The sequence below is a fragment of the Panthera tigris genome, chromosome B1 (genome assembly GCF_018350195.1).
Source record: "Panthera tigris isolate Pti1 chromosome B1, P.tigris_Pti1_mat1.1, whole genome shotgun sequence".
Lineage (NCBI taxonomy): Eukaryota > Metazoa > Chordata > Mammalia > Carnivora > Felidae > Panthera > Panthera tigris.
Window position 1 is genome coordinate 83,381,426 of NC_056663.1, and position 19,216 is coordinate 83,400,641.

Consider the following 19,216-nt stretch of genomic DNA (forward strand, 5'->3'; position numbering starts at 1 on the left):
ACTGGATTGTGTGGTATTTCTATTTTTAATCTTTTGAGGAATCTTTATACTGCTTTCAACAATGGCTGCATCAGTTTACATTCCTATCAACAGTGCATGGGGCTCCTTTTTCTCACATCCTCCTTAATACTTGTTATTTTTTATCTTTTTGATTCTAGCTGTTCTGACAGGTGTATGGTGATACCTCATTGTTGTTTTGATTTGCATTTTCCTGATGATTATTGATGTTGAGTATCTTTTCATGTATCTGTTGGTTATCTGTATGTTTTCTTTGGAACAATGTCTATTTGGATCCTCTGCCTATTTTTTTTAAAAGGTTTTATTTTTAGGTAATCTCTGCAGCCAATATGGAGCACAGATTTACAAACCTGAGATTAAGAGTAGATCCTCTGCTGATTGATCTAGCCAGGTGCCCCTGCCCATTTTTTCAATCAAATTATTTTTTTTAATTGTTGAGTTATATAAATTATTTATATATTTTGGATATTAACTCCTTGTTGGATAAATCAATTACAAATACTTCTCCCATTCAGTAGTTTGCCTTCTCATTTTGCTGATGGTATCTTTTGCTGTGCTGAAGTATAGTTTTACTAGATATAAAATTCTTGAATAACAATTGACCCTTGAACAACACAGGGGTTAGAGACACTGACTCCCCTCACAGTTGCAAATCTGTGTGTAACTTTTGAATCCCCTGAAACTTAACTACCAGTAGACTACTATTGACCAGAAGCCTTACCAATAATATAAGTGGTAGGCTAACACACATTTTGTATGTTATATGACATACTGTATTTTTACAATAAAGTAAGCTAGAGAAAAGAAAATATTACGAAAATCATAAGGAAGAGAAAATACATTTACAATACTATACTGTATTTATTGAAAAAATATGTATATAAATGGACCCACAGTTCAAACCTGTATTGTTTAAGGGTAAACTATATTTTTTTTCTTTCAGCATATTAAAGATGCTGTTCCATTATTGTCTGAAGTACCTCATTCCGATGAGAACTTAGCACTTATTTTTATTGTTGCCTGTAGTAATGTCTCTTTTTCTCTGAATGCTTTATATTTTGTTTTTAGCAGATTGACCAAGATGTATGTACTTTGGTGTAGTTTTCTTTGATTTTATCTCTTTTTGGGTTTCATAAAATTCTTGACTCTGTAAGTTCATTTCTTCCCCCATCATATTTTTGGTCATTATTTCTTTAAATACTTTTATGTCCTGTTATCTTTTCTTTTTGAGACTCTACTATACATATGTTCAACTATCTCATATTGTTTTACAGGTCTCTATAAGTCTGTTTTTCTTCAAACATTTTGTTTCTGTTTCTCAGATTGCATAATTTTTATTGATTTTATTTCAACTTCATTAATTCTTGCTTCTTCCATCTCCAACTTGCTATTAAGCCTGTAGAGTACATTTTAAATTTTGTTTATTATTCCTTTATATGTAGAATTTCTATTTGCCTTTTAAAGTAACTTTTATTTCTGAGATCCACTATCTGTTCTTTCATGAAGACCATATATGTGTTAATTCTCTGAACACATTTTCCTTTGGTTCTTTGTAAATATTTTTACTAGCTGCTTTAAAGTCATTATCTGCTAAAGGCAAGACCTGTATCATCTCAGTTTATTTTGATGCATTTTCTTTACTACCTGTCCTGTTTTCTCTTCTTTTTGTACATTTAGTGATTAATGTATACTGACATTGTAAAAAAGTTACCATGTTAAAAATTGTTAATGGGCTCCCTTTCCTCTGGCTGACATGGTCTCCAATATCCACTATCACTGCCTGACCTCCAGTACCTCTGTTTCATTCTTAATAACTGTCTAAAAAACATCATGTATTCTTGTCCTGAATATGCATAGCTCAGTCCTTGCCTGAGAGCTTATGAGGGAATACTACTACATAGACATCTGAGACCTCCCTTCTGCACAGCTCCCTCCTTTCTGACTCCTTGCCATGCATATTTTATTTACTTCAGCTTCTTTGAACTCTAATCTCTGCCTTCTAAGTACAGCAGGACATGTGTTTGACCTGGATGTCAGCTTGCTTTACTGAAGTTGGAAAATTGTGTTTATGGAGAGATTTGGGGAAATCGTGGGGCTTTCCTTTCACTCATAAAGGACAGTTTTATGCTGCATGTTGTATTATGCCTCAAAAGATTTGCCTTATATTTTTGTCTAACTTTATTATTGTTTATAATGAATACACTAATCCAGGACCAGTTATTCCATTGTAGCCAGAAACAGAACCTCCTGAAGGTTTCTTTCTGATTGAGGTTTTCTATTCTTTCCACTTTTCTATTTTTTCCTGATTTGAGGTTAATATATTTGATTTCTGTTTTTTAGAGATTGACCTTAAAATGTTTGCTTGCATACTTAAAATCTTAATTAACCTCTGTTGTTTCTTCTCAACAATACAAGATATCACAACTTAAATTCAATCACCTCCTTCCATTTTTTTTGTAAAATAACCTAGTTAAACCTTATTTATTATTTACCTACTTAAACATTTTATTAATATTATTTTTAAATACAGTTATTGTTGATTAAATCTACCCATGTGGTCACTACTTTTTCCCTTATTTCCAGTGTCTCTTGTGTCTCAGATTTCCCATCTAGGATTATTTTCTTTCTCTTTTTCTTTTTAACATTTATTTATTTTTGAGAGAGACAGAGCACAAACAGGGGAGGGATATATATAGAGAGAGACACACAGAATCTGAAGCAGGCTCCAGGCTCTGAGCTTTCAGCACAGAGCCGATGCAGGGCTCAAACTCACGAACTGTGAAATCATGACCTGAGCCAAAGTCAGATGCTTAACCAACTGAGCCATCCAGGTGCCCCGAGGATTATTTTCTTTCTGCCCCAAATTCTTTCTTTAAAAACTTTTTGGGGGTGCCTGGATGGCTCAGTCAGTTAAGCTTCCAACTCTTGAATTTGGCTTAGCTCATGATCCCAAGGGGCATGGGATCGAGCCTCACATTGGGCTCCACATTGAGTGTGGAGCCTGTTTAAGATTCTCTCTCTCTCTCTCTCTCTCTGCTCCTCCTCTCCTGCTTGTACGCCTTTCTCTCTGTCTCTAAAAATTAAAAATTAAAAAATAAAAAAAAATTTTTTGGTTGGGTCTATTGGTGATAAACTCTGTTTTGATACATCCAAATAGGTAATTATTTTGCCTCTGCCTCAAATCACAGTATGGGAACAGAGTCTTAACTGACAGTTACTTTTCTCAGTGGTTAGAATATGTTACTCTATAGTCTTCTGATATGCATTATTGTTTTGATATTCTGCTGCTGTTCTATTTGTCATTGCTTATTGCTAACTGCACTTCTTAGAGTCAAACCCAAAATGGGGATTCTCAACTTTGTTGAAATCAGAAAAAGAAAATTAGGAAAACATTATAGCACAGGGAAAGCAGTAGTCAAAGATGTAGATTTAGCAGAAGACTAGCCTGATTCCATAAGACAATCTGCATCCTGTAGTACCATAAAAATGTCCCACATTAATGCTAGGGAACTGGCCTTGGTATCCATTTATTAGTTATTCTTTGGCCATGGGCTATCCCTGGAAGACTGTAGAAACTCTTGAGGACATTTATCAAGAGAAGGGTAGGTGTGGGTTCAGTGGTTGGTAGAGAGAATATGGGCATGGCACCAGCAGTGTCTACTAAAGTAGTCAATCTTTTATTGTTGGCTGCTTTTAAGACCTCTTTGTCTTTAGTATTCTATAGTTTTACTGTTGTTGCTAGGTGTACATATTTTTGTATTTATTCTGCTTGGAAAACAGTGTATGTCCCGGATCTCAAGTTTCAGTTCTGGTAAACTGTTAGCCAATTATCTTTCTTGGTATTACCTCTTCCAGGAGGCAGAATTTAAGAAGACTAAAAATACCTCCTAAAATTTTTTGCCCTCGTTGTCTCACTTGCTTCACCCTAGGCCTGGATCTAGTCTCCTCCATTTTCTCTTATCCCTTTTTCATGGAATTTGACCACAAGTTAGAGCTTTGCATTTTTCCTCCATCTTAAGTAGATTTCATTGCCTTTTCTTTCTTTGTTGTATTTTATATAATTGCTCAGTTGAGAGTTTATTAACACTCTTTGAAGTTGTACCCAATTTTGTATTCAATGCATATGTAGAATGTATTTTTATTTTTGTTTTTCTAGAAGTTGCCTTTTAAAATTCTAATTGGCTTTAATATTCTGTTTTTAGTTCCCTCTTTTACATATTTAGAGAATTTTGAAATTTTCATTTTATGTTGTGTTCCTGACAATTATAAAATCTGATGTCTTGGCAGTCTAATTCTGATGTTTATTGCTTCTTTGGATTCTTCTTTATGAAGGCCTATTGTCTTGTAGGTTGTGTAATTTTGGATTGTGTGCTCATCTGGGCTTTTAAAAAATTCTGGAGATCCTGAGAGGTCTGTGATGAAGTTATATTATTTTGAAGTAGATTTAATTTGCTTCTTTAAGTTAATTTCTCTGCTTGAAGTTTTTCAAGATTTATAACCAGTGTAAAACCAAGGCTAACAGCTGTGGGGGAAGAACTATGGTTTATACATTTTAGAATTTTAGAAATTTTATGATTTGCTTTTTCTCTACTCCAAGCTAGGGATATCATAGATAAGTTACCCCCTGTCACTTCCCTATGGTACAAGACTTTTTTTTTAAATTTTACATTCTCTTGGGCTTTTTAGATGTTCTGAATTTCAACTCCTTATTTTGTTCAAACCTAAAGGCTTGTCCATTATTTCCTCTCAGGCTGAAATGCAAAAGTTCAAGATTTTATTAGTAAACAACAGGAGGGCACCCATGCTTTTGCATGTGAATGCTACTATTGTTTCAATTCTGTCTACATTTTGCCACTTTAAGGTCCTTCTATGTCTTGTGAACCCAACAGTGCGTTTTAAAGTATGTTTGTTGAATTTTATCAAGCATTCTAGATGTTCTGAAAGAGAGGGTTTTTTTAGAATTACTAGTGACTATGTAACCAGGAGCAGAAATTTCCTAATTTGGCACCATATAGTTTTAATTTTATCTCCTGTTTTTATCTATAATACTTTGATAGTGGAATATGGAGGTATTCAACTATAATTCTCTTTTCCTAGATTGTATTTTTTTTCATTTAGATAGTTTTTAGGTTTCTGTTCATGAATACCGCCAACATTGCAAAAATTTTTTCTGCTGTTTTAGTTTTGATGTTTGTATTCTTCACAAAAGTTGTTGCTTCCTAGAATGGGAATAAAAGGTAAAAGTTAACTTAGTTAAAATTCTTTTTAATGTTAGTTAATTTCCAAATTTTTGGGCTAAGTTTTTCACTTACTCTAGTGCATTAAGGCACAGAAACAACCTACTAATAAAATATGACTAATCAAATTATCCCTCCTTATCCTACAGGATGAAATAAGTAGAAGAGAGAATAGAAAGGCTTACTGTAAAGCAGTATAAAACTTCTGTCCGTGGGTCAAACCAAAAATGTTATGAAAGTAGGCAAAGTGTTCATGTCTCTCTTAAACAGCTATTTTAAATCTTAAGAGCAGTGGTATATATAAAAAAGTTATCATAGTGACTATCTTGAGCAAAATGTGCCCATATCATTTTTCAAATATAAAGTTAGTTCAGTTACATTATGAATATTGAAAAGAAACATTATTTTTTCTTACATTTCTCTTAATCTAATGTACTAATGGCTTATTTAATTTAAACCTCCTACATTGATATTGAAATTTCTCTATTATTGATGTTATTTCTAGATTCCTGATGGTGCTCTTTCTGTTTTTGTAGGTGGTACTTTATTTTATTTTTTCTTTAGTGGTGGCAGTGTGTACCCATATGTCCTATTTGTAATTTTTTTGGACATTTCAGCCCATTTTTTTTCAGTATACATTTCTAAAAGATAAGGATATTTATCTTATGTAACGCAATGTGGTTATCGCACCTGACACAATTAAAATCAATTCCTTTTTACTATTTAATTCCCAGACTACATTCAAACATTCTTAATTTTTCTATCACAAAATTGTAATGAGTGATCTTCCTTGATTCTATATGCCCAAGTAAATTAACCTTCTTACCCAAGCTAGCTCATAAGTTGGAAATCCATTCAAGAGCCAATGCAAAGAGATAAGGTAATAAGGAAATTTGATCATTTTTTTTTTTTGAAGATATGAGTACTGGTTTTTTATTAAAAAAGTAAAAAGTGCTTACCAACACAAAACTTTGTCTTGTATCTTAAGATTGATTTTTTTGCATTAATTTGCTGCTTTTGAAGCTTATTATTTTTTAATGTTTTTATTTATTTTTGAGAGTGAGAGCAGGGGAAGGGCAGAGAGAGAGGGGGAGAGAAGATCTGACTCTGTGATGACAGCAGCAAATGTGATGTGGGATTTGAGTTCATGAACTATGAGATCATGACCTGAGCTGAAGTTGGAGGCTCAGCCAATGAGCTATCCAGTGTCCCTTTTGAAGCTTATTTTTATGGTTTTCAATATGGATATTTCTCTTTGTTTGGGAGCTTTATTAGTTATGTTTTTTTTTTTTTTTAAGTTTTTATTCATGCTTTGACAGAGCACTAGCTGAGAAGGGGCAGAGTGAGAGGCAGACAGAGAGAATCCCAAGCATGCTTCACACTGACAGGACAGAGCCTGATGAGGGGCTTGAACCCACGAACCATGAGATCATGACCTGAGTCGAAATTAAGAGTCAAGCACTTAACCGACGAAGCCACCCTGAGCCCTTGTTTGGGTTGTCATTAATGGTGGTTGTTTTATTGCCAGAGCAAAATCTTTTATCTTAGTAGTAATAGTAAAATATCTTTCTGGAACCTTTCCAGGTCATCTTATGTAAAAAGCTAGAAAACCCTAGGGCAACTTTTAAGTGAATATTGAGAACTAAGAAAATTTGAGAAAAATTCACAAAGGATTTGAGATCAGCATTGTTCTATAATATAGCATCAAATTTCTCAGGATTTTGAGAAAACAGTAGCTAGTCTAGTATTGATTTTTTAACTTAGGAACTCTCATGGACATTTACAGGCTACACACTAGAACTAAAGCATTTCAACTCTTCCTGTTTTCAATTGATGGCATTTGTAGTTACTTGTGGAAGATATAGCACCTTGCAAACAAAACAGCCTTTCAGACAGCCCTAGAAGAGAAGCTTCTGTTTTAAGTCTTCAGTAGTTAATTCAGTAAAATTCAGTAACACTGCAGGCAGTAAAAGTGATAGGAATAGTGAAGTACTCAATAATAATTCTAGCAGACTGAAATATTTAGTGGTAAAATTGATAAGAATAAATTTCACAGAACCTACAGAAATAAATTAACTGAAGCAAGGATTAAGAAAGTCTTTAGTTTAGAGGAATATATCATCTAAAGCAGGTTTCTTAAACTTTAATATGCCCACTGATCACTTGAGTTTCTTGTTAAAATGAAGACTCTAACTCAGTTGGTCTTGGGTGGTGCCTGGAATTTCTGTATCTCTCTCAGGTAATGGAATGCTGCCATTTTATGGACCACATTTTGAAAATAAAGGACCTAGACTCTGAGTATTTGACTTTGGCAATAGCATGAGATAGAAGGTGAGAAAATATGCAAAATATGTAAAAATCAATTCAGAGAATAGTGCTGGTTGCATGTGTGTTTAAATGGAAATGGCATGATATATGTAAATTGATTTAAACTCTTAGGACATAGGGGCGCCTGGGTGGCTCAGTCGGTTAAGCGGCCGACTTCGCTCAGGTCATGATCTCGCGGTCCGTGAGTTCGAGCCCCGCGTCGGGCTCTGTGCTGACAGCTCAAGAGCCTGGAGCCTGTTTCGGATTCTGTGTCTCCCTCTCTCTGACCCTCCCCTGTTCATGCTCTGTCTCTCTCTGTCTCAAAAATTATATAAACGTTAAAAAAAAAAATTTAAACTCTTAGGACATAGTACCCATTGTAAATTCAAAGTATATTGTGTTAACAATTCTAGCCAATACACGAAAAATATAGAAAATAGTAAAGATATACACAAAATATATATTTTTAAATAACAGACATTCAAAATAAAATGGGAGACTTCCTAGTAAGAATTAAGTAATATATTTAAATAATAGCACATAATGACCAAGCATGTGTCATAGTAATGGGTACTCACATGGAAATAGAGGGACATTAGCTCAACGGAATAGTCAAGAGAATAGAATTGGTAACTGCTACCTGCCTTCAAATCTTGCCTTTGCTCACTGTCTCTGTGGTTCAGGTAACTTCTGGTAACCAAACTGTGCTTCATTTTCCTCATCTATAAAACGGGATAATAGTATATCCATCTGTTAAGCTTATTACAAGAATTGAATGTGTAAGACAGCAACTCAAAACAATATCTGGTTTATATTTGGCAGTGGAAATGTTTATTTTTATTATTACAATAATAATAAGGTACTTCTAAGGTAATCCAGACTAAGAGATTTAAAAAATAGTTTTCAAAAAGTAGTTTTTAAACGTCTTTTATTGCTAAATTGCCTCTGGGAAAAGATTTTGATTATTTTTTTGAATAAACACCAGAAAGTGTAAACTTATGATTAAATAAATAAAATTATCAGTAGAATTAGAGTATATCACTTAGAAAAGAATGTTTTCATCAACCTAGTTAAAATATGATTATTAAAAAGGGGCAGCAATTAATTATTCCTAGTATTTGCTTTTAGTATGCTTTAAACCTGGGATGTGACTTTTGTTGTTATTTCTGCCTTTTCTCTGGCATAGATTAAGCATACATTTCAAAATGCCTATGCTGTGGTTATTACCTTTGTGGTTTTTCATTATTGATGCTTAATCTAAGTATAATTATAATTCAGAGAAGAAAACAGGTTTTCTATCTTATTGCTTGCAGACAGAGATAAATAGGTATTCATTATATTTCTGTTTTCTATTTATATTTTCTTTCCAAAGCTTAAATGCAGAAACTTCTAAAAACCTACAATTACAAACCTTTGTTTTATTTGTGTTTTTCTTTTCTGTAATAATTGTTTCATAAAGAAATAAGCAAAGGAAAATTAGAAAGCAACTAGAAGGTAGACATTTAGTATTTGCAAAAAGAAATAATTTAAAAGTTCACGTATAATGCTTAAGATCTGACTCTAAGTGTTTCCTGCCTAATGTAGTCCAAATTAAAAAAAAATTCTCAAACATATGTACTGTTAAATGTGCAACTATGTTTAAAAGTGGAATATACATACACTTTATGCTAGATTCCCTTTTATTGAACCGTGTCAACAATGAAGAAGTAATTTGAAGAGGAATGTATAGGTTGAAAATATGGAAGATGGCTTGTATTCCAGGGAAAACACTAATGTTCTCTCTCTAGATGCTGTCCTGAATTATCACACCTGTAGATGCTGAGAAAGAACATTTGCAAATTGAAATCTGCTCTTTCTTTCTGGTTGTCTTTAAAATCAGGAATTATCTTTAAAATCTCCTTGTGCCTTTGGTTCAAGTGGTATAGACAGATGGGTGGGGATCCAAATGCCACTTGAAAAGTAAAGTTTATTGAAATATAACATGCAGGGGTGCCTGGGTGGCTCAGTTTGTTCAGCATTTGACTTCGACTCAGGTCATGATCTTATGGTTCATGAGTTCAAGCCCCACAAAGAGCTTTGTACTGACAGTGAGGAGCCTGCTTGAGATTTTCTCTTTCCCTCTCTCTCTCTGCCTCTCCCCTGCTTGCACCCTCTCTCTCTCTCTCTCTCTCCCTCTCTCTCTCTCTCAAAAATAAATAAATAAATAAATAAATAAATAAATGTATGTTCCTTCTGTTAAAAAAAAGAAATATGCATATAGGAAAGTAAGCAAATCAAGTGTGCAGCTTGATAAAATTTTGCAGGTGAACTCACCTTGAAGATCCAACAGCTAGCTCAAGAAAAAGAGTATAATATCAGTACCTTAAAAGCACCCCATGTCCTCTCCCAGTCACTATATATCCCACAAGGGGGATATGCTATATACTGTGATATAGTGTGTACTTTTTTGCATATGAGTTATTACCCTGATTATTGTTTGTGATATTCATCTATGTTGTTCATGTAACTGTGCTTTGTTTATTGTCATTAATGTATGGCTTTTCATTGTGTGAATAAGTCTTAATTTCTTAATTAGTTCTTCTATTAATGAAGATTTGAACTATTTCCAGTTAGTCCCTATTATGAAGTGTGCTACTATGTACATCCATTTATATAATTTTTGGCAACCATAGTATGCCTTTATAGTGGTTATAAACTGAGGAGCGGAACTTGCCCAGCCACAAGGTGTGAATATGTCCACCTTATAAATACTACTAAACTGTTTTCTGAAGTTATATCAATTTCCACTCTCTGGCCTTTGCAAGCAGGATATGACAGGTCCATTACTTCATATCCTTGCAACTCTTGATGTTATCTGTCCTTTTTATTTTGGCTACAGTGGGCATCTCATTGTGATTTTAATTTGCATTTCCAAGGGACTAATAGGTTGAGGAAATTTTAATATATTTGTTGAAAATTTGAATGCTTTCTTTTGTGAAATGTCCATGTATGTCATTTGCCCATTTTTCTTTGGAGTTGTCTGCCTTGTTCTTATTGATTTGTAGAAGTTTATTTAAATATCCTGAATATGAGTCATTATCTGATATATGTATTGCAAGTTTCTTCTTATACTATGTGGCTTGCCATTTCGTTCTCTACTTGGCATCTTCTGATAAACAGAAGTTCTTAATTTAAATGCAATCAAACATATCATATTTTCCCTTTATAGCCACCATTTCTTCTGTGCTGTTTAAGAAATCATTGTCTACCCCAAAGGGAAAGATATTCTCTTCTGAAAGCTTTATTGTTTTATCATCCATGTTTAAGTATACAACTCTCTGAAAGTGATTTTTTGTACATGTAGGAGTTAAGATTCATGTTTTATCCCAAATAGATATATAATTCATTCAGTTATCATTTAATGGAAAGATTGACCTTTTCTTATTGCGTAATTCTTGCATAATCAGTTGTCATAATTTGTGTGTTTTTTTGTTTTGTTTTGTTGTTTATTTCATGTATCTGTTTATTTTTGTACCAATTCCACATCATGTTAATTATGAAAGCTTTATAATAAGCTGATATAATAATCTGATAATTGAAGACCTCCAAATTTGTTCTTCTTTAAAACCACCTTGGCTAATCTTGACCCTTTACATTTCTGTTTAAATGTTAGCTTGTATTTTAAAATAAAAAAAAAAAAACAACTAGAATTTTTATTGTGATCACACTGAATGCATGGATCAACATCTTATAATAATGAATCTTCCAATCAATGAGTATGATGTATGTCTTTCCATTAATTTTTCTGCTTTATTTTCTCTAAGTAGTGTTTTGTCCTAATGTTTCTCTACGTAATTTTTGGTATAGAGATCATAAACATCTTTTGTGAGATTTATTCCAGGATATATGAGGTTTTATTTCTATTTAAAATGTAGAATTTCTATGTTTTTACTTTTTTGTTGTTATGGGGTAGCACAACTACGTTTTTATAATGACCCTAAATTCAGTAACCTTGCTAAATTTGCTAAATCAATGAGACTAATCGTGTTTCTGTGGACTCATTATTCATTATTTTAAGTGCATTTCATTATTTATCAAAATAAATGGATTTAAAATTATTGGTATTTTTATTTAAAACAAAATCTGAATTTTATTTAAAAGTATTAACTGAATAATAGCATTAACTGATATAATAAACAGAAAAACTGGTTGAAAGTGTAGGATAGTGCGTAGGCATTTCAGCGGGCATTAGAAAAATTGGAATTACTGCCTCTTTTCTGTCCTCATGTGTATAATCTCTCCTCATCTGTATAATCTCTTGAGTAAATGAGTCTGCCAATCTGGTCTTTTGTTTCCTCATCTGTAAGAGAATAACACTGGACTAGATACATTTGAGTTCCTTTTTATTAGGGGTAGGTGAGTCAGACAACTTCTGGGTAAATGGTTGTGCTTTTTAGAATTCTTCCCTTTCTTCTACTCTTTCCCTAACAGTATTGTGACTATGGAGGCAATGGGCCTCCTGTGATCTCATTTTGGGGAAGGTAGTAGGTGGGATCACATCTGCTCAGCACTTCCGTGTTCCCTGATCAGGGCAGTTGGGAACTGCTGTCTTCCCAGGACACCATACATTGGCTGTGGGGATGATGGGATTCTGCCTCAGGTTCATGGTTTTAGATATTTCCCTTCCTCCTCTAATACTGCTTAGCTGCTCCCATGCCATGTTAAATGCTGAATGCTAGTTTTTCTCGGACAGTCTTGAGTTTTCTCCAGTACATGCCCTGAAAAGTAGTCTTCGAGTCCTAGTGTTGTTATTACCACATTCATGTAGGAGTTCAACTTAGAGAAGGGAAAGGAGGACTTGATATCTGACCTCTTCCTCCTCCATCTGTCGTCCTCTTCTGCATACAACCCTGGAACCTGAGGCAGTTTTCCATATTATTTACATCATACCCCATGTTTTCTTCACCATGGTGTCACATAGCTCCATGACCTAGTTCTCTAGTTCTGGCTTCTAATATGTTAATGACAACTAAGATTGTGTTTTTAAAAATTATTTATTATTATTTTTTTTAAGATTGAGAGACAGAGAGTGTGAGTGGGGCAGGGGCAAAGAGACAGAATCCTAAGCAGGCTCTGCACTGTCAGCACAGAGCCCCATGTGGGGCTCAAACTCATGAACTGTGATATTATGACCAGAGCCCAAACCAAGAGTCAGACACTTAGCCGACTGAGCCACCTGGGTGCATCAAAATTTATTTTCTTCTAAAGGAAATCTAATTTTCAAGACTATCACCTTGCTATGGATCTAGAATTATTCCTGGGAGTAAACCTGTGGTCTTATTTTATTTAAAAAATTTTTAATGTTTATTTATTTTTGGGAGAGACAGAGACAGTGTGAGCAGGGGAGGGGCAGAAAGAGATGGACACAGAATCTGAAGCAGGCTCCAGGCTCTGTGCTGAGCTCTGAGCTGTCATTACAGAGCCTGACCCAGGGCTCAAACCCAAACCCATGAACTGTGAGATCATGACCTGAACCGAAGGGTGACACTTAGTCAGTTGAGCCACCCAGGTGCCCCTCTTATTTTATTTACCTTGTAACAATCTTAATCCTTTTGAGGCAAGTGCTACCCCTGTCAGGAAGGTGATGTCAAACATAGAGAAATGCAAAAGCATTGCATATAGATTATATTTTCAAATAATGACATCCTTGTTTTATGATGGGACATCACCTCTCATATTCCCTTGTCTTTTGCTTCTGTTCTATTTGACATATTAGTTTGTTCAAACTTTTTAAAAAATTTTATATGGCAACAATAAGGTCTTACTATGTAATTTCTGTCATGGAACATTGTAAGATATTTGTGCCTTAAAAGTTAGCTCTGTCTTATCTTTGTTAATAGATATCTAATACATAGAAGTGAGTATGTAGTTATTAGGAACCTCCTCCTAGGTGCTGAGCATTTAAATAAGTACTGAAGAAGATAGGTGAGAGGCAAAAGGTATATGGGGAGACATGACAAGACAAGACAACCCAAGAAGGCAATATAAATGATAGGCATTGGTATAATTGCTACACAGGTCAGAGAACGACAAAATCAACTAAGTCCAAAATACCTGGGGATCGCTTTTTGGACAAGTTGGCATTAAAGTTTTGACAGGGTGGTAAATTTGGAACATGCCAAAAAGTAAGAATTTAACCACAACCAGAAGGAAATAATATGGAGAGTGGAACTGGATGAGAACAACATGGCTATTGAGAACTCTGCCTGACTGAAGATGAGAGATTATGTTGAAGAATAGGACAGATATAACATTAATTGTATTATGTTGAATTTATATATAAAATACATGGAATGCTCAAGAAACATAAAAAAAGATAGTGTATCTAGTAGACATTTTATACAATTTTTAGCTGCTTCCCCCAAGAGTCTCTTAAAGCTCAAATTGTGAAGACTAATCTCACAGAGTGTAAAGTCAGAAAATATTGACTACTTAAAGCAATAGATATCAGATATCAAAATGCTTTATAAAACAGGTCACCTTTTAGAAATTCCCTAGTATGAGCATGAGAACTGGTTAAATAGCTCCTACATTCCTAATCCAAAAGGGGTGGGAGGTCTAGAGATTAAAGTCATATTTCTTCAGAGTGAACTGAGGGTCCATCAGGAATGTCCACAAGGAGGGAGGTTGGTGGAGTGTTTCACCTTTTCCCCTCCCAGTGATAAAAAGAGGTGCTTCAACAAAACTCACTGAGAGTTTAATATGTGTCCCTTTAAGTTTTGGGGGTGGTTGTGGAAACAGCGGACTAATTTCTGATGAAACTAAAGCCAAGATGAGCTAGTGAGCGTTTATGTAGAGGAAGCAGAGGTACTGAATTGAGAATAACCCGTTTTTCCAGGGTTTGTTAGAGAGCTCTCTGTGCTGTAGGTATGACCCATGGATGTGAGAGAACAATAAGAGAGTTGCTCATGGGCTGAACTGGCCTCAGCAGGGAGAAGCTGAAGGTGTCATATGGAGCTGTGGATGTAGTAAGTGGTAAAGCGAGACAGTATGACTCATATCAAGGCAGTTCAGATGAATGGAGGCCAGTGACTGGAGAAGGGGAAGCAGTCACTGAAAAACCTGGAAAGGCATCCAGTAGTTGAGAATCAGCTTTAAATAGGTAACAGCTCTCTTAGCTCAGTGAATAGAAAGTAAATTTTCCTCCTCCATTTACCTCTTCTTTCCTTACCTTCCCTTTTTCACTCCACTCTTATATTGTAGAGGCATTGTGGCCAAGGTTAACTGGCTGGGGAAGAGGACCTGTGGTAAAAACATAGGACCAACTTATCCTTCTTCGTTGGCTGTTGGTTTTCACTTGCAGCAGATCCTAGCTACGGATGGGAGACAAGTTAAACTTTAAATCAGCTTTTTAATGTAGCTGGGTATTCTAAATTCTAAATCGAGAATTATTTGCTGACCTAGTGTAACTGTAAGAATTTTTTAAGCTCCAAATGATCAGGGTATGGGTGGGGGCCTAATTCTTGTTGGCTCAAAAGATGCCGCATTAGTTTACTGGGACTGCCATAACAAAGTACCAGAAACTGGGTACTTAGAATAAGATAAATTTATTCCCTCACAATTCTAGAGGCTGTAAGTTCAGAATAAGGGGGTCAACAGGGCCATGTTCTCTCTGAGCTCTAGGGGAGAACCTGTTCCATGATTTTCTCTTAGCTTCTGGTGTTGTTCTGGTACCAAGCAATCCTTGGCATTCCTTGGCTTGTTGACTTCAGTCTCTTCTTCCCTCATCACATGGTATTCTCTTCTATGCATGTGTCTATCTTTGTGTCTCATTTTATAAGGACATCAGTCAAATTGGATTAAGGGTCTCCCCTACTCCATATAACATCATCTTAACTCATATTTTAATTACATCTGGAAAGACTCCGTTTTCCAAATAAGGTCATGTTCACAAGTGCTAGTGTAGGACTTTAACATATTTCTTGGTGGGCACAATCACAATCCAACCCACAAGAGATGTTAAGCAGACTTTGGTCGGCTTGATTCTAGCACCTTGTAGTTGGGGACTGTTGTTGGTGCAAACCAAAGTCCCTTTCCCGTTTATTTCTAGTCATGTATGCTCTACTCTTTCAAAATATACAGTATGACATTTCAGTCTAAAACAGTGTTACTTAATCTGTTACTATTAGGGAGGAAGCTACTGGAAATACCTTTTTATATTTTGTCTACTTTCTCCCAGTGGTGTTACCAGTGTTTGTCTTCTTTGACATCCTCTGAGCATTTTAATGAGAGATTGAGGGGAAGCTCTGAAGTCACCCTCATGCTAATCTGGTCTCCATGCTTTTTTATGCTTCCAGTTCTTTGACTGCATTGTCCTAGCTCCCTGGAAAGACATATCCTTACTTACCTGCCTTCCAGACTTAGTCTTGCAAAGTTTCTCTTCTGTGACATTTTCTTAGACCAAACAGGTCTGCTTGTCAGCCAGTGTGTATCAGTACAGCTATTCTGACTGACTTTTTAAAGATTATTTTTTAAATCCTCTTTTCCTGACTGCAGAACATTCTTTCAATACCTTCTGTTGCTCCAACACATTATGTATCATTTAATGATTTAAACTTGCCATTTACACCAATTACACGAAATGACTGTCTACAGATGTGTTTCCTCTACTGAACTGTATTTTTCTTGAGTCACTTTTTGTTTATTGTGGTTTCTCTAAAGTCTGTCCATACCCTTGGCTTGCAGTAGGGGCTCACTAGGTGTTTTCTGAATGGGATAGAGTACTGATAAAAGTACACAAGGGCCAATTGCTTTAAGAGAATCTTGGAGGGGGGCGCCTGGGTGGCTCAGTCGGTTGAGCATCCGACTTCAGCTCAGGTCACGATCTCACGGTTCGTGAGTTCGAGCCCCGCCGTCAGGCTCTGGGCTGATGGCTCAGAGCCTGGAGCCTGCTTCCGATTCTGTATCTCCCTCTCTCTCTGCCCTCCCCCGTTCATGCTCTGTCTCTCTCTGTCTCAAAAATAAATAAACATTAAAAAAAAAAATTAAAAAAAAAAAAAAAGAGAATCTTGGAGGACTTCTTTAAATGAAAATCTTTAACAAAATCAAGGGGAGCCAATGCAGTAGAGTGGTTGACAGCTTGCTGATCTTCCTGAAAAATCTTTTTTCCCCACCTGCCCAAAGACCTAAAATGACTTTATTTATTTATTTTTGTCATCATTAACAAATCTGCAAATTAAGTGGTGTCCAGTGTGATATTATTTTAATCATTCCACCACATGGCTCAGAGGCAGTGATTTTTAATGGAGTAGCAAGATTTTTTTTAAAAAGGGAACAATGAAAATAATAATAATGATATTGAAAACTATATCAGCTAACATTCATTAGTTCTATATCCTTTATATATTTTTATTTCATTTATTTATCAGCTCTGTGGAGTAGGAAAAATTATTATTCTGATACAGATGAAAAGTGAAGGTTTACAGTTTAATTTACTTGCCCAAGTTCACATAGCTTGTAAGATGTAGTGATTGCAGTTATATGGCTATTCTTATAATGACTGTTACAGTCAATTAATCAATGATGCTTTTAACTGTTGACATTCATTCAAATAACTTTCTTAAGGGATGAATTTAAAATTCTTACCTAGATATGTTACATTCCTTTCTGGAAAGCTATTGCTCAGACTTGAATTTATCCTCCAATCTGAACATTCAGATAATGATGCAATAAAATCTCTTATGGGATACTCATCAAGATTGTTATATGCCAAGAGAGGGAATAAGATATATTTTCATACTTTTGACTTTTATAAAGTGCTTTCCTCCTTGTTGCTGCATAGGAAAACTCTAAAATTGCATCATATGAGCAGGGTAATCTGCAATTATTTACAGAGGCATCCCATAATATCTCATGTTATCACTTTTGTGGAAAGACAGAATAGGAAGACACCCAAGCTTTCATGAATATTTTAAAACCCATACTCACTGCAGGAGGGAGAAAAGTAAGTTTAGATAATTGCCAATTCATTTCAGTCAGTTGTATTCCAAGTAAATGTTCTGTCCCAACATGGCTTCCATCTTATCTTTTGAAATGGCAAAAAGCTAAAGCTTTTTGTTGCTCAAAGTGCTAGTTTTGTTCCCATGTGAGAAGGGAGAGAAGCAAAGAAAACACGGCTTAGTATCTGCCACAGTCACCCATGTTCTCAGCTCCAGGAGAGAGGGGACCTTTGGGGAAATTATTTGGCATTTATAGCCAAGTGGTTCCCAAGGCAGCTGCTGAATGGAGCTGAGTATTTTGTTAAATGATTTTCCTCTCTGACCTTTATTACTAATGAATCTCCCTCAAGAAGTATTTAAAGAGTAAAAAGAAAGGCTGTTTTTATTAATCTTTTTTCTCTTTGCCCACAGAACCCAAGGAAATGGTGTTACCTGGCAAGCAATCTGCTGTCTTTTATGAAAAATCAGATCAAGGTAATGCTTATTTTGAATTGATAAATTTTTTAGTCTTTTTAACTTTGATACATTAAAATAATTGGCTTTCTTTGATTAATGGTTTCAGCTATTGAATAAACCTTCAAAAAATTAAATCATCACCTGAAAAGTATAGGAAATAATTTATGATGATCACCGTATTTGTGAAGTGAATAAATTTTAAAGTATATATTAGCTTATCAAAACATTATAGATAATGGTTAATTTTGTGACATTTTTCTTTCATTTATGTTAATATGTGAATAGGATCTTGACTAGAAGATTGCATTCTCTTTGGAAATAGCTCCAATTAGTGTATCATGTTTACAAATGGTAGACAATAAGAGAATTAGATTATTTATCAGGTTACAGTGATGAGATTTTCCTTTTATTTAAGCATTAGTGAGATGGCTTTACATATTTTTTGAATCTGCAAAAATGTGCGTACAAATTCCTAGAAAATTTCATCAGGTTTTTAAAAAAGGTACCCTTGCGCAAAACATATTTTCTTTGGAAGATTGAATTATATCATACAGTTGCTGAATAGCATGCCTGATTATGTTTAACAGATTGCCTATTTAGTTGTTAAATTTTTCAAATTACTGTGTGATTTATTTACATATGTTGGACTAAGGATATGAATGCTCATGCAAATATTCTAATGACATGTACATGTAAACAAAGTGTGAATATAGGCACAGATATACAGTGCGTATATGTTTCATGAATAGAGCTGCTATCTCAAAGTAGTTTTTTTCTAGAAATGCTTCTGAAAGGTTGGAATTGTGATGGGGAACTAGACCCATCTCTCAATACTATCTACTCATTTATCTGTGAGGATAGGATGTCACTGTATGTATATGAAAACAAATAATAGAATGATTGAAATGTATATTAGGCTGCATGCTAATTGGAACTAACTGGGTTTTATTTTTGACAACTCTTTGAATTCCTAAACAAATGAGTGCTGAAACAAAGGTAGCATTTAAATTTAATGGACCTTAGCAGAAAACTTATTTCTGAACTTTAGAATGAAATATGGCCTTTTGTAGCAACGTGGATGGAACTGGAGAGTGTGATGCTAAGTGAAATAAGCCATACAGAGAAAGACAGATACCATATGGTTCCACTCTTATGTGGATCCTGAGAAACTTAACAGAAACCCATGGGGGAGGGGAAGGAAAAAAAAAAAAAAGAGGTTAG

At 34.8% G+C, this 19,216-nt stretch overlaps 1 protein-coding gene across 1 annotated transcript in view; it reads left to right on the top strand.

The window, feature by feature from the left end:
- Positions 1–19,216, top strand: part of INPP4B (inositol polyphosphate-4-phosphatase type II B) — a 753,803-nt gene that overhangs the window by 108,990 nt on the left and 625,597 nt on the right. Inside the window, exon 2 of the mRNA XM_042983845.1 lies at positions 17,951–18,013. The gene's annotated coding sequence lies outside the window, so the exon portion shown is untranslated. The remainder of the gene's footprint in view (positions 1–17,950; positions 18,014–19,216) is intronic.